Raw genomic sequence first — 16,912 nt, forward strand, 5'->3', positions numbered from 1 at the left:
CTGATATTTTTTTGGATACTAGTGTGATGGGCAGTGGGACATTCAATGCCTTGTCTGCCACCGCAAATGGTCATTTAATTATTCGATTTAAAAATTAAAATTCGATTTTTAAAAGAAATTCTTTTCCCACCATCCATATTTGAAGGCAAAATTTTAAACCATTTCAAATTTTGAATTTTAGATCAGACGACCAATTGCAACATAAAAAGCAATTCAAAATAGCTGATTTCTTTTTGGATACCAATGTGATGGGCAGTGAGACATTCAATGCCTTGTCTGTCACCACAAATGGTCATTTAATTATTCGTTTTAAAGATTAAAATTCGATTTTTAAAAGAAATTATTTTCCCACCATCCATATTTAAATTCAAAATTTTAAACCATTTCAAATTTCGAATTTTAGATAAGATGATCAATTCCATCATAAAAACCAATTAAAATAGCTGATTTCTTTTTGGATATCAATGTTATGGGCAATTGGACACTCAATGCCTTGTCTACCACCACAATTGGTCATTTAATTATTTGATTTAAAGATTAAAATTCGATTTTTAAAAGAAATTCGTTTCCCACCCTCCATATTTAAATTCAAAATTTTAACCATTTCAATTTTCAAATTTTTTTTAGATCAGATGACCAATTCCAACATAAAAAGCAATTAAAACAGCTGATTTCTTTTTGGATACCAATGTGATGGGCAATGAGACATTCAATGCCTTGTCTGACACCACAAATAGTCATTTAATTATTCGATTTAAATTAAAATTGAATTTTTAAAAGAAATTCTTTTCTCACCATCAATATTTAAATTCAAAATTTTAATCCATTTCGAATTTTAGATCAGAAGACCAATTCCAACATAAAAAGCAATTAAAACAGCTGATATCTTTTTGGATACTAGTGTAATGGGCAGTGGGACATTCAAAGCCTTGTCTGCCACCACAAATGGTCATTTAATTATTCGATTTAAAAATTAAAATTCAATTTTTAAAAGAAATTCTTTTCCCACTATTCATATTTAAATTCAAAATTTTAAACCATTTCTTATTTCGAGTTTTAGATCAGATGACCAATTCCAACATAAAAAGCAATTAAAATTGCCTATTTCTTTTTGGATACCAATGTGATGGGCAGTGGGACCTTCAATGTCTTGTCTGCCACCACAAATTGTCATTTAATTATTCGATTTAAAGATTAAAATTCAATTTTTAAAAGAAATTCTTTTCCCACCATCCTTATTTGAATTCAAAATTTTAAACCATTTCAAATTTTGAATTTTTGATCAGACGACCAATTCCAACATAAAAAGCCATTCTAAACAGCTGATTTCTTTTTGGATACCAATGTGATGGGCAGTGGGACATTCAATGCCTTGTCTACTACCCCAAATGGTCATTTAATTATTCGATTTAAAGATTAAAATTCGATTTTTAAAAGAAATTCTTTTTCCACCATCCATATTTAAATTCAAAATTTTAAACCATTTCAAATTTCGAATTTTAGATAAGATGATCAATTCCATCCTAAAAACCAATTAAAACAGCTGATTTCTTTTTAGATATCAATGTTATGGGCAGTTGGACACTCAATGCCTTATCTGCCACCACAATTGGTCATTTAATTATTTGATTTAAAGATTAAAATTCGATTTTTAAAAGAAATTCATTTCCCACCCTCCATATTTAAATTCAAAATTTTAACCATTTCAATTTTCAAATTTTAAATCAGATGACCAATTCCAACATAAAAAGCAATTAAAACAGCTGATTTCTTTTTGGATTCCAATGTGATGGGCAATGGGACATTCAATACCTTGTTTGCCACCGCAAATGGTCATTTAATTATTATTTTAAAAATTAAAATTCGATTTTTAAAAGAAATCCTTTTCCAACCGTCCATATTTGAAGGCAAAATTTTAATCCATTTCAAATTTCGAATTTTCGATCAGACGACCAATTGCAACATAAAAAGAAATTCAAAATAGCTGATTTCTTTTTGGATACCAATGTGATGGGCAGTGGGACATTCAATGCCTTGTCTGGCACCACAAATGGTCATTTAATTATTCGATTTAACGATTAAAATTCGATTTTTAAAAGAAATTCTTTTCCCACCAACCATATTTAAATTCAAAATTTTAAACCATTTCGAATTTCGAATTTTAGATAAGATGATCAATTCCATCATAAAAACCAATTAAAACAGCTGATTTCTTTTTGGATATCAATGTTATGGGCAGTTGGACACTCAATGCCTTGTCTGCCACCAAATTGGTCATTTAATTATTTGATTTAAAGATTAAAATTCGATTTTTAAAAGAAATTCATTTCCCACCCTCGATATTTAAATTCAAAATTTTAACCATTTCAATTTTCAAATTTTAAATCAGATGACCAATTCCAACATAAAAAGCAATTAAAACAGCTGATTTCTTTTTGGATACCAATGTGATGGGCAATGAGACATTCAATGCCTTGTCTGACACCACAAATGGTCATTTAATTATTCGATTTAAAATTAAAATTCAATTTTTAAAAGAAATCCTTTTCCAACCGTCCATATTTGAAGGCAAAATTTTAATCCATTTCAAATTTCGAATTTTCGATCAGACGACCAATTGCAACATAAAAAGAAATTCAAAATAGGTGATTTCTTTTTGGATACCAATGTTATGGGCAGTGGGACATTCAATGCCTTGTCTGGCACCACAAATGGTCATTTAATTATTCGATTTAACGATTAAAATTCGATTTTTAAAAGAAATTCTTTTCCCACCAACCATATTTAAATTCAAAATTTTAAACCATTTCGAATTTCGAATTTTAGATAAGATGATCAATTCCATCATAAAAACCAATTAAAACAGCTGATTTCTTTTTGGATATCAATGTTATGGGCAGTTGGACACTCAATGCCTTGTCTGCCACCAAATTGGTCATTTAATTATTTGATTTAAAGATTAAAATTCGATTTTTAAAAGAAATTCATTTCCCACCCTCGATATTTAAATTCAAAATTTTAACCATTTCAATTTTCAAATTTTAAATCAGATGACCAATTCCAACATAAAAAGCAATTAAAACAGCTGATTTCTTTTTGGATACCAATGTGATGGGCAATGAGACATTCAATGCCTTGTCTGACACCACAAATGGTCATTTAATTATTCGATTTAAAATTAAAATTGAATTTTTAAAAGAAATTCTTATCTCACCATCAATATTTAAATTCAAAATTTTAAACAATTTCGAATTTTAGATCAGAATACCAATTCCAACATAAAAAGCAATTAAAACAGCTGATATCTTTTTGGATACTAGTGTAATGGGCAGTGGGACATTCAAAGCCTTGTCTGCCACCACAAATGGTCATTTAATTATTCGATTTAAAAATTAAAATTCGATTTTTAAAAGAAATTTTTTTCCCACTATCCATATTTAAATTCAAAATTTTAAACCATTTCTTATTTCGAGTTTTAGATCAGATGACCAATTCCAACATAAAAAGCAATTAAAATTGCCTATTTCTTTTTGGATACCAATGTGATGGGCAGTGGGACATTCAATGTCTTGTCTGCCACCACAAATTGTCATTTAATTATTCCATTTAAAGATTAAAATTCAATTTTTAAAAGAAATTCTTTTCCCACCATCCATATTTGAATTCAAAATTTTAAACCATTTCAAATTTTGAATTTTAGATAAGATGATCAATTCCATCATAAAAACCAATTAAAACAGCTGATTTCTTTTTGGATATCAATGTTATGGGCAGTTGGACACTCAATGTCTTGTCTGCCACAACAATTGGTCATTTAATTATTTGATTTAAATATTAAAATTCGATTTTTAAAAGCAATTCATTTCCCACCATCCATATTTAAATTCGAAATTTTAAACCATTTCAAATTTCGAATTTTAGATCATAAAAAGTATTTAAATCAGCTGATTTCTTTTTGGATACCAATGTGATGGGCAGTGGGTCATTCAATGCCTTGTCTGGCACCACAAATGGTCATTTAATTATTCGATTTAACGATTAAAATTCGATTTTTAAAAGAAATTCTTTTCCCACCAACCATATTTAAATTCAAAATTCTAAACCATTTCGAACTCGAGACCTCTGGTTAAGGGGTTCAGGCTCCTTACCACCTGTGCCAAAGGAGTTTGGTAATCTTCTTATATAATTTAAAACTCTAAAACAAAGGAATTTCCTTTCTCTTCTTTTCCTTTTCATTCCTCTCATTATCCGCCATCCAAATATAGTACTAAATTTGGATGGAATGGAAAATCTCAAGAATAATGAACTTCTATTCTATTTTCTTATTAATCTTCCAAACAAAGAAAAAAGATAGATCAGTTCCATTCATTTCCTTTTCTTTCTGGACCATCCTTTCTTGTTTTTTTCATTAATGAAAAAAAAAACATCAAAATGCAATTTATTAATAATAATAATAAAACTAGATCAATATATTATAAAAGCGATTTCTTCCCCAAAGCTTATTATCTAAACACTACTTAAACCTAAATCTTGCTTGATACTAGGATAAGATAGGTTCTCATTAATATATCTCACTATTTAGTGTCATACAATAACGCTATGTGATTTTGCCCTCATTGATTTCCCAATAAATAATTACACAAAAAGTGACATGGTGAATCTTGAGCCCAGGTGATGCCTCTTTTGAGATGAAGAAGTATCATGGTGAACATACTTATTAACACCACTAACTCTGCAAAGAACCTGGAGAATCAATTTGAGGCTAGCTGATCCCAATCTTAAGGGTGATTGAATTTCTGAACATGGGATGTCAATTTATGGAATGGAGGTGAGTACTTAGTATAAGTCTCAGATGTATAGGGCCAAGAGAAAGGCTTGGGAACACAAAGGATACACATGGTCCATGGAAACCTCAAAGTCATTGATTATAACGAATGAAAAACATAAGGAACAAACTTTCATCTTACGATCAACATGTGTCTTGGGAAAAATTAATGGCCCAGCATGTGTAAAAACAAATAGCCTACCATATTTGAAAATTAATAGTTCACAGTATGCTTTTGTAACATTTAGTTTGGATGAAACTGATTCAGTTACAAATACCTAACTATTTTCATTATGTGTGTGTACTGATTTGTATAAGACCCAAGCCAGTTGAAATTTTGCACCAGTTTTACCTCTAGGCCGGCATCAACCGCACATGGCAATCCATATGATATGACGAAGGCCTGCTAAGTGGGCCACTTCCAAGTCCAAAAAAGGAAGGAAAGGAAACTATACTCTTAATAATGTTCACATTGCCACCGACTTTGATACTTATTGCATACATGTATTATTTGTGCGTATCAGTTGCCCACAAAGAAGGATGACTAGACCATGGCTGTTGCTTAATGTTTGGGAACCAAGCAAAGTGAAAAATTTAGATGTTGGGTACGTAGAAATGAACGTGTTCCAATACTATGTACCAGTTGCAGTATATAATAGTGGGGCTGTTAATGCAGGGAATGTTGAGGGAAATAAGTCGCTATTGAAGAGACAGGTGCTGTTAATGTTGGGAATATTGGAGCTTTGAAATTGAATGTGCACTTGGGGAGCTGTACGTGGAACGTAGTATGCTATCTTTTAGTTACTATTGGGACATGATATTTCAAGAACATGAATTAATGTTGCATTGCTTGCTCTTACATCTTTGGATGAATGTTATTGAGCATTTATATTCGGAATTTGAGCTACATGTAACATGTCAAACACACAAGACCTTAGTATTCTTTTTCTTCTTCTAAATTTCAACACCTATTTATTGATTAATTGACTAATCCGATTAATTCAACCAGGATTGCAAAAACAATAAAACTTTTCCTATCAAATTTAATATTTGAGTAAAATGTTTAACGAATGCGTTCCTAATTTTAATACCATATTTAACTTGGGTACTTAATTAATGTATATGTATAAAGCGTTCGCTTTTCTAATTGCACGATATATAAGCATAAACACTTTCGTGACATTACAAAGTATAAATGTGTTCTGTTGAAACAACGAAAGTTACTAGTCACCCGCTGAGCATCGATGAATAGTTGAAATACATGACCCAATACCAAATCCTTTGGCTTGCAATCAACCATGCCCATTTATAGTAGGCTAGTAACATTGTCGATTTGTCGCCCGCACATGGATATATATAAACACACGCATAGTACAATAATTAGGGTTACAAAAATTGCAAATTTTAGAACTTTTTTAATCATACATTCTCCTTTTAAAAAAAAGGAAACCAATTTCTTTCATATTAATAAATGGAAAAAACTACTCTTATGTTACATGTGATAAATTTCTCATACACACCTTTCGATAACTGTGTCAACTTTTTCTTTTCTTTTCTTTTTATTTTTCAGGTGGTGGAGCCCACAGGTATATCTCTATGACATGAGATAACTTATCTTCTTTAACATGAGATTAATAAAACCCTTAATAAATTTACGTAACATTTATATTTTTATAAAATAAATTATGTAAAATTTAACTATTCTTAATGAAATCACGTAAGATACTCTTTAAGTAGGCCGTCGGTAGAGCCCATGATTGCAAGACTATTAACGGGTTAAATAACAATTTAGGCTTAACATCACTTTTTAATTTAAAATCTTAAAAATATTAATTATATGAAGGGTCTCTTGATATTAATTATATGAAGGGTCTATTTTTTCCGCAATCACCGTAGTTTTTTTTTTTTTTTTTTTTTTGCAACAGACACCAAAAAAATGGGATTTGCTCATTAAAAAAAAACCAAGATCCATCTGCGTATCTTGACTATTTTATGTGTTGCTATAGAAATTTTTTTTACAGCAACAACAAAGCAATATTTCCCTTATAATTATCTCACTTAAATGATTTTCATTTAATTTATTATAAAAAAAATTACAAAACCCCATTACACTTGAAAGGCTGAGATATTTTTTAGATCGTTCAATGAAACACAATTTCAACAATAATGTCCAGCACTTACTCTACTTCTTCAGAAACATTGGATCCCCACATGAAATGACTGAGGCTGAGCCCAAAGAGACTTGAAAAGAAAGAGCTAGTTTTGCTGAAAGTGAAGGTTGGAAAAGTAAGACATCATTTTAACAAAGATGACAACTCAATTGAGATGTTGGTACAATGGAGCAGACAATATGTAATATTAGTTACAGATAGGTTCTCATGAAAGATATGGCGCAAACTTCTCAGTGATAATTTCTCTCGCATTGCAAACTCTGCTGTGCTGAGATACTACAAAAATAGTCGATATTTCAAAGTAGTTAGTAACCACGAAACTACTATTTTCTCTAACCAAAAGGATTCCATCATCTTCGGAAATTTCAACTTCAATTTCTAATGCAACAAAAAAATTTGGTTTCTCTGCCCAAATGTAAACAATGAGTCCAATCAGATTCTTTCTAAACCCGCTGATTTAAATGTTTTGAATAGGAATATTATGAAAGGGGAATAATTATTTTAAAAAAAGGAGTAAAAGTCATTTTCCTCTCAACATATTTCACAAGCAGATCATAACATTTAGCAAGGGCAGCATGATTCCCATTCATTTTATTTCCTACCATTTCCAGGTTGAAAAAAAAAATCCCAAATACACCAAAAACAAAAAATTGAACTATGGTTGAAAGCTAAATTGCTTTCAAAATAGCGGTAAATGCTGACATTCTTGCTATAAAGATTACACCACTTCATTAAAAATATAACGCGTAACACAGTATTATCATAATACGTGACAATAACTGAAATATAAAACATTATTAAATTAGATATAAAAAATTACTAACTATTCATACTCTATAATATTATTTTGGAGGAAAAAATTTCAGTGCAACCATGCACTGAACATTAATAAAATTCTAGGATAGATCATATATAAATTTATAAAATTATAAAATTCTATGATCCGTCTATATATATCTTAGGATAAATAATTTTCAGTGCATCAGTTGCATCGAAGTTTTGATATATTTTTTTTATAATTTTTTCTTTTCTTTTTCTAAGCACTAATTATTAACTTACCCAAAATGTACTGTAGAGGCAGCATCTCATGGGGTTCTATGTGAAGTTTCACGTTCTGTTAAGTAATAACCCAAAATAATCAACAGCTTAACGCCATTTGGACCTGAAATCAATGTCTTGGATTGCTCCATCAAAAGTAAAAAATTGAATAGATTCCATGAATGAAAACCTAAATCAGTACGGACCAAGGGGCTTAATACAGTGATTGATTAAAATTATGAATTTGAGAAGTGTAAAAGCATAACAACTTTTAGGTTGGATTTGTAAGTTTTTCGTGTATGCATAAAAGATCGTCTTGGTTATTGCGTAGAACAGGACCACACTCCCTTCACCCTTCCCCTTCTATTGTTCCATGCCCTCTTCTCACGCCAAAAAGGCTTATAAACCCCCACAAAAAACACTGTTTCTGAAGCCTTCTTTTACAGTGTTCTTTTCAGTCCAATCAATTAAAACTCTGCTTTCTCTGTTCATGGCTTTGATTTTCTTGTCGTCAATTCTCTTGAAATCATAGTTGTCTTGTGCAAGAAAAATAACAATTATAACAATAATTGAAGCCAGTGGAGGAAAGTAGACTTCTTTAAAAAATTTAAGTTCATTATGAACTTGTTATGTCTCACCCGATAAATCAGCTCACAAGCCCAAACCACATGAGCCCAAGTCCAACGTTTCATCCACTTCATATATCAGGCCCACGAATCATGACAGAAACAAATTGGAAGCAATAACTCAGTGATTCATCATTAAGCTATTGAGTTTGTTAGAAATAACAGATTGTAACTAATTTAAGTTAGTTAGTTACACAATTCAGTTTTAGCTAGATGTATATATATCAATATTGCATGTAATATCAGGCATTCGATTCAATGAGAAGTATAATTTTCTCTGCATTCTTCCTCTTCTTTTTCGTTTCTTCCATTCTCTAGATGGTATCAAAGCACATGCTCTGATATCTGCTTCAGATTCTTGAGTTCTTGAACATGGCGAATCAAGCTGTTCTTCCTGAGTTTTTAACTAATCCTGCGCATCCTTTCTTTCTTCATCCAAATGAAAATCCATCGCAAGTATTGGTGGTTCCTTTGCTAGACGGAAACAATTATCATTCTTGGTCTCGAGCGATGACTATGGCATTGAGATCAAAGAATAAACTCGGTTTTATCAATGGAGTGGTGGTAGCTCCAAATGACGATGATCCAGCCTTTGAAGCGTGGGATCGATGTAACACTATAGTCTTGGGTTGGATTCATAGATCGATCACCCAAACTATAGCGCAATCCATTCTGTGGATCGAAAATGCTCACAATGCGTGGTGTGATTTGAGAGACAGATTCTCAAAATCAGATATCTTTCGAGTATCTGATCTGCAAGAAGACGTGCACAAACTGTGCCAGGGAGAAAGATCAGTAAGTGAGTATTTTACTCAGCTGAAAATAATGTGGGATGAATTGGATAACTTGAAACCTCTTCCCAATCCAGTGGTTCCTTGCATTTGCGGTGCAACTGAAAGAATGCGTTTGTATCGCGAAAATGATCAAACAATAAGGTTTCTCAGAGGCTTAAATGAGCAGTACGCTCAAGTACGTTCACAGTTGATGCTTCTTGATCCATTGCCAAATGTGATTAAAGCCTTTGCAATGGTGTCACAACAGGAACGTCAGTTTCATTCAGATGGTAATGTGAATTTTTCCAATAATCCTCAAGCTTTAGCTGTAATGGGAGATCCATCAAGAAGGTACAATCCTTACAATGGTGGAAGAGGATTTAGAGGACGTGGCCGTAGTAATCCTGGACGAAACGGCAACACGAAATTCTGCACTCATTGCAACAGAAGTAATCACACCATAGATACCTGCTACTCTCTTCATGGTTTTCCACCTGCCTATAGGAGAACTACCAATACTGCTTCAGTTGCCAATGTCAATTGTAATGTACAAGAAAACTCATCCATGACTCAGATGCAGTTGCAACAAGATCAACCTTCCATAACTCAAATGCAGATGCAGATGCAGATGCAGCAAGATCAGTACAAGCAAATCTTGAATTTGCTACAAAAGACCAATATCACTGAAAGTGTACCACCACAACACTCTGCGAATGCAGTCCATATATCACACTTACACTCCAACACGCCCCGATCAGGTATGACAAGTGTGGAATGGGTCATCGATACGGGTGCCACAGACCATATCACACACCTTCTATCAAATTTTTCTTCTTTCCATGAAATTAATCCTATCAATATTTCTTTACCTAATGGTTCCACAGTTAAAGCAAATGTATCTGGAACTATTTTTCTGTCATCCATGCTACGATTAGATAATGTTTTGTTTGTTCCTGAGTTTCACATCAATTTGTTGTCAGTTACAAAACTTTTAAGTTCCATTCCCTGTGTCATTACCTTCACTGATTTTTCTTGTTTAATTCAACAGAAACACCAAAATTGCCTGACGATGATTGGTTCTGCTAGGCGTAAGGAAGGATTATATGTGATAGTTGGAGATATCGAAGTTGGTGAAGGTCATGACTCATCTTGTAATGTAGTTCGAAATAAAGAAGCTTCACTGTTATGGCACAGAAGGCTTGGCCATATTTCCAGAGATGCTGCACAACTCATGTCCAGTCAATTTTCTTTCATACCTTGTATTAATGTTGAACCTTGTGATATTTGCCATATGGCAAAGCAACATAAGCTGCCTTTCAACTCCAGCATTTCCAATTCAATAAAACCTTTCAGTCTGTTACATGTGGATATTTGGGGCCCATATTCCATTAGTTCCATTCATGGGCATAGATATTACCTAACTTTAGTGGATGATTACTCACGTTTTACATGGGTATTTCTCATGAAAAATAAGGCAGAGACTCGTGCATACTTGAAACAGTTCATATACTTCGTTAAGAACCAGTTTGACACTAAAGTTCAAATAGTGAGATCGGATAATGGTCCAGAATTCATGCTAAATGAATTTTATGCCCAGGAGGGAATTGTCCATCAGCGTACATGTGTAGAGACTCCTCAGCAAAATGGAGTAGTTGAGCGTAAACATCAACACATTATGAACGTAGCCCGAGCCCTTTTCTTCCAAGCCAAGCTTCCTGATCCATTGTGGAATTACACAGTAACACATGCTGTCCACCTTATTAACAGAACTTGTACACCAAACCTTGAAAACAAGTCACCTTTCGAAAAACTTCATAATGCCAGCCCTTCCCTCACACACCTTCGTGTGTTTGGATGCCTCACCTATGCCTCAACTCTTTCATCCCATAGAACCAAGTTCTCTCCTCGTGCACGTAAAGCTGTGTTTTTAGGCTTTCGTGATGGTACAAAAGGCTATTTGTTGTATGACCTACATTCACATGCACTTTTTCTCTCCAGGAATGTCATATTCCATGAAAATGATTTTCCTTTTCACCAAACAGTGGCCACACCTACCATATCTCAAAATCCTACCTCCTTAGAAAATACATTCCCTGCTGACAGAGATCTTACCATGCCATTCCCTCAACACCATGACTCACAGTTTACCCCATTAGCCCAATTAGCCATTGAACCACATATACACCCCACAACCAATGTTACTTCCCATTCTTTGAGCATTGCAAATGATGAAGTGGAGGTTGCTATTGAGTCTGATGTTCGTAGATCTTCCAGAATGCGTCACCCTCCAAGATATCTTCAAGACTATCACTATGCTCTTTCCTCGTGTCAGCAGAAACTCTCCTCTTCAGGTAATCCTCCAACTCCAAATGTCCTCTATCCCTTGTCTGATGTCCTGTCTTACAATTTGTGCACTCCATCTTACAAACACTTCTGTTTTAACACCATTGCTCATGATGAGCCACGCACTTTTAGTCAAGCAGTTAAACATGATCACTGGAAACTTGCTATGGATAAAGAACTTGCTGCATTATCACTTAATAATACCTGGTCCATTGTTGATTTACCACATGGAAAAACACCCATTGGTTGTAAATGGGTTTACAAAATTAAGTATCAATCAAATGGTGAGATTGAACGATACAAAGCCAGATTAGTGGCTAAGGGATTCACTCAACTTGAAGGGGTGGATTTCCTCGATACGTTCTCTCCGGTTGCCAAGATGAATTCTCTTCGGGTGTTGCTTGCTTTGGCTGCTTCAAAGGGATGGTTGCTAGAGCAACTTGATGTGGACAATGCATTCTTGCATGGGGATCTTCATGAAGAAGTTTACATGGAGATTCCTCAAGGCCTTGTTGTCTCTTCACCACATAAAGTATGTCGCCTTACTAAGTCATTATATGGCCTACGTCAGGCGAGTAGACAGTGGTACAACAAACTTTCCTCTGCTCTTACTTCCATCGGATATGTTCAGGCCCAAGCTGATCACTCAATGTTCACACTCAGACGTGATTCTGAATTTACCGTTCTTTTAATCTATGTCGATGATGTTGTATTGTCAGGGAACTCTATCTCAGAGATTCAACGTGTTAAGAGGTTTCTTCACGATCAGTTTCACATTAAAGACTTGGGCTCCTTACGGTACTTCCTTGGTCTTGAGGTTTCACGTTCGAAACAAGGTATTCACATCAATCAACGGAAGTATGCACTCGAGATTTTATCCGATGCCGGTCTTCTTGCTGCTCGTTCCTGTACTACACCCATGGATTCTTCTGTTATTCTCAGTAGGTCCAATGGCAACCCAGTCACTGATGTTACCTCATATCGTCGTCTCATTGGTAGACTCTTATACTTAACTACTACTCGTCCAGATATCTCATACGCAGTCCAACAGTTGAGTCAATTCCTTTCTCAACCACTTGACACACATGTCTTGGCTGCTCACAGAGTACTGCGTTACCTCAAGAACGCACCAGCTGCTGGCTTATTTTTCTCAAGTTCATCTGCTATGCAAGTGAAAGCCTTTAGTGATTCTGACTGGGGCTCTTGTCCAGACACACGTCGTTCGATCTCTGGTCTCTGCATTTTCATTGGATCTTCCTTAGTTGCCTGGCGATCCAAGAAACAGTCGACTGTATCCAGATCTTCATCTGAAGCAGAATACAGAGCATTAGCTTCTCTCACCTGCGAACTTCAGTGGTTACAGCATCTGTTCACTGATCTTCAAGTCCCTTGGCTTCAACCAGCTTCAGTTTATTGTGATAATAAATCAGCAATATATCTAGCTAAGAACCCAGCTTTTCACGAGCGATCTAAACACATCGACATTGACTGTCATGTGACAAGGGAGAAGATTCGCTCCGGTCTCTTACATCTACTTCCAGTTTCTTCCCAGGCTCAACTCGCTGATGTTTTTACCAAACCTTTACCAGCCAAGTCCTTCGCTCCAGCTATCCTCAAGTTGGGTCTTCACAATTTGCTACGTCCCACTTGCGGGGGGGTCTCACCCGATAAATCAGCTCACAAGCCCAAACCACATGAGCCCAAGTCCAACGTTTCATCCACTCATATATCAGGCCCACGAATCATGACAGAAACAAATTGGAAGCAATAACTCAGTGATTCATCATTAAGCTATTGAGTTTGTTAGAAATAACAGATTGTAACTAATTTAAGTTAGTTAGTTACACAATTCAGTTTTAGCTAGATGTATATATATCAATATTGCATGTAATATCAGGCATTCGATTCAATGAGAAGTATAATTTTCTCTGCATTCTTCCTCTTCTTTTTCGTTTCTTCCATTCTCTAGATTATGCACAAAAACAGTTTCCTTTCTCTCTGTTTTTTCTTCTGATCCTCTGTTTTCATGCATTGTCACCTTCTGCACCTTGATTCTCTTATATTTTCCTCATCTATTTTGGAAGATAGTTTTCTCACCTGTGCTTATTCTAACGGGGATTTTCTTATTCATCATACTCCGTCTAGGTGCAATTCAGAGATCAGAAAACGAAGAAAAGAAAAACCCACGCGAATCAGAACCCATTGCCAACGAAGAAAACAGAGAAGAGAAACAGGGGAAACCTATTGAACTGGTGGAAACCAATTCTCCGGAGCAAGTTCGCCGGTGGGTCACGAGCAATTCAGAAATAGAGTTTAATCCCCAAACGGGTTTCGAATCAAGGTCATTCTTTGAGGAGTCTTTCGTGGAATGGAACTTGAAAGCGCCATTGAAGGTCATATATGAAGGTGAAGAAGCAGAACAAGATCCCCATGAGAAACAAGAAATGGGTATTTTGAGGTACCCTTTGTTGTCACGTTATTACCCGGAATCTGACTCGGATAGCTCTTCGGAGAGTGGATTTCCGGCGATGGAGAATTGGGAATCGCCGGAAGACATGTGCTTTAGGTGGGATGAAGAAGACAGAGAAGGGTTAATTGAGATAACTCTAGATGGTTGTAAGAAGAGGGCCTTGGGTTTTCAATTCGAAGAAGATAATTTGATCAAGGTCACAGAGACTTTTCCCGCGACGACGATATGTTTTCCGGTGAGATTAGTTGCAACTAATGTCAGATTTAATAAAGATTAACCTAGTGGATTATTATGTGTTTTGTTCTTGGGGAAAGTGAAAGGGAAGATTAGAGATTTGGAACTATTTTGAGTTTTTCCTTGTTACCGTTGTACTATTATATCTATAATCGATGCTGTAATTCAATTAATCACTAATCCCAAATATTCAAAGTTTTTATTAATATCATGTTAAAGGAGATAAATTATCTCATGTCATAAAAATAAACTTGTGAACTCCACCACCGAAAAAAATAATTATCTCCTATAGTACGAGAATAATTTTCCCCATATCAAATATGTCAATAAATTGATTAACATGCCCGCGATATTCAAATGTGTCAATAAATTGACTCCTCGGCCTCTATTAGAGGAAAAAATATGTAATGGTCTGTTTCTCTCTTCTCTCCTCTCTCTCCTTTCTAACCGGTCCACATGATTTGGGAGCACAAAAGAAATGCTCCTATTAGATAAAACTTTCAGTACTGGTGTACATACATCACTTCCCAAAATAAAAAAATTTCAGACTCAAAAGGGAAATTCTATAAAAGGCATGGACAAAAATAATATACAATTTTGCTAATTTTGAAAAACGGGTGTACTAAATCCAATACACCTGTGGTATTTAAAAAATTACCCTTTAATAGTTGCTATTTCACATCTAAAAAATCATTCTAGCTTTTTTTAAAAAAATATTATGACAAAAAATATACCATTACAAGGTTGTTTTTCACACAAGACATCACTGGGAATATCATCATTTATAAAATATTCATGAGTATGGCACATAGATAACATATGCGAAACTATATAGGTTAATCCTACATTTCTCTCTCGTAATTAAATTGTTGAGTAAAGTAATTTTTTGATCCTCAACAAAATTCATGGGACCTATTTTAATCCCTTTAAAAAAATGACTTTAGTCTCTCTAAAAATTAGAATAGATCCAGTTAGTCAAAATTGTGGTCCCTCTGAAATTTAAAGAAGACCCATGTTAGTCCCTGAAGACCCATGTTAGTCCCTCAAAAGGACTAACACGGGTCTATTTTGAATTTCAAAGGGACTACGAGTCGACTTTTTTTTTAAAAGGATTAAATTGTGTCCAGTGATATTTACTGAGGACCCAAAAAGTTTTTTACTCTAAATTATTTTTATAACTCACCGTTTATTAAAAAAAATATTGTTAACTCTCATGTCACTATTAATGTATTACCATTTTAAATTTTAATAGTCTTTACTGGGGTTATTTTGCATATCTCATTCTCATGTAGTTGAAAACACATGTGTTATCAATTACCATTGATTTAAATAAGGGTTTTATAATTCTCATTTTTACATGAGAACTGAAATCTCATTTTACATGAGAATTGAAATCTCATGTCATAGAGATAAAAAGCACGTGGTGGAAATTATATGTGGGACCTATATCAACACAAAAATCGAAGGATGTGTAGGAAATTCAAGCTTTCATGTTACATGAGAATTATAAAACCCTTTAAATAATGAGCAGTTTAACCTTCAAAGTAGTTCAGTTGGCAACTAAGCTTCCAAGGGTTTGCTTGAGTTAGGGGTTCAAACTCTGCCTCAAGTAAATTATTGAAAAAAATTTAAGGGCAGGAGGATGTGCCTATCTCCTCGTATGGGGGATTAATCTCATCCTTCCTCCGGTGACGAAGCTCAACGCACCCGCTGTTTCAATGAGGGGTATCTTTCGGGACCGTACTCCGAGGACAAAGTGAGCGAAAGAGATTGAATGAGAATACATCAAGGTTAAATATCTCAAGTTCGAGCTCTAGGAAAGTAGAAAATTATTTTGGGAGAGTCATATGGGAGAGTCATCCCTATCCGAATCGTACTAATCAAGTAATCAATTAACATGTGGATATATCCAAAAAAACAAAAAACATCTTTGAAAATATTTTTCAATTTCAATATCAAAATAATTCAAATCTAAAATATTTATCAAAATAATGTGTTTATATGCACCTTGAGAGGATGGGTGTTCAGTATAGAGTAAGGGCGCGTTTGAGCATTGGGTAAATTAGTGTTAGCCAAGTGGCGCAAACTAAATATATCATAATGAAGAGACGGTCTTCCAAGAGCTTAAATAGTTGACTTAGAGCCTTGAAAACATCAAAAGCATCAACAACACTTAACTAGTATCGATACCAAAAAAGTTGAAGCAACGAAGGATATCCTAATTTCGACCTATAGCTTTGTGCAATGTGATCTACAAAGGATTGAACAAAATAAAATAGACTAAAGCCTATAATGGACAAATTAATCTCCCTATTTGAAGTGAGTTTTATGCCAAGAAAAAACATCCAGAATAACATAATAATTGCTCCAGAAATGGTTCACTCCATAAGGCGCATGAAGGAAAGAAAATGTTTCATGGCTATTAAAATTGA

Source organism: Gastrolobium bilobum, unplaced genomic scaffold, assembly GCF_033153095.1.
Source record: "Gastrolobium bilobum isolate Gb01-03AN ecotype WA unplaced genomic scaffold, APGP_CSIRO_Gbil_v1 utg496, whole genome shotgun sequence".
Lineage (NCBI taxonomy): Eukaryota > Viridiplantae > Streptophyta > Magnoliopsida > Fabales > Fabaceae > Gastrolobium > Gastrolobium bilobum.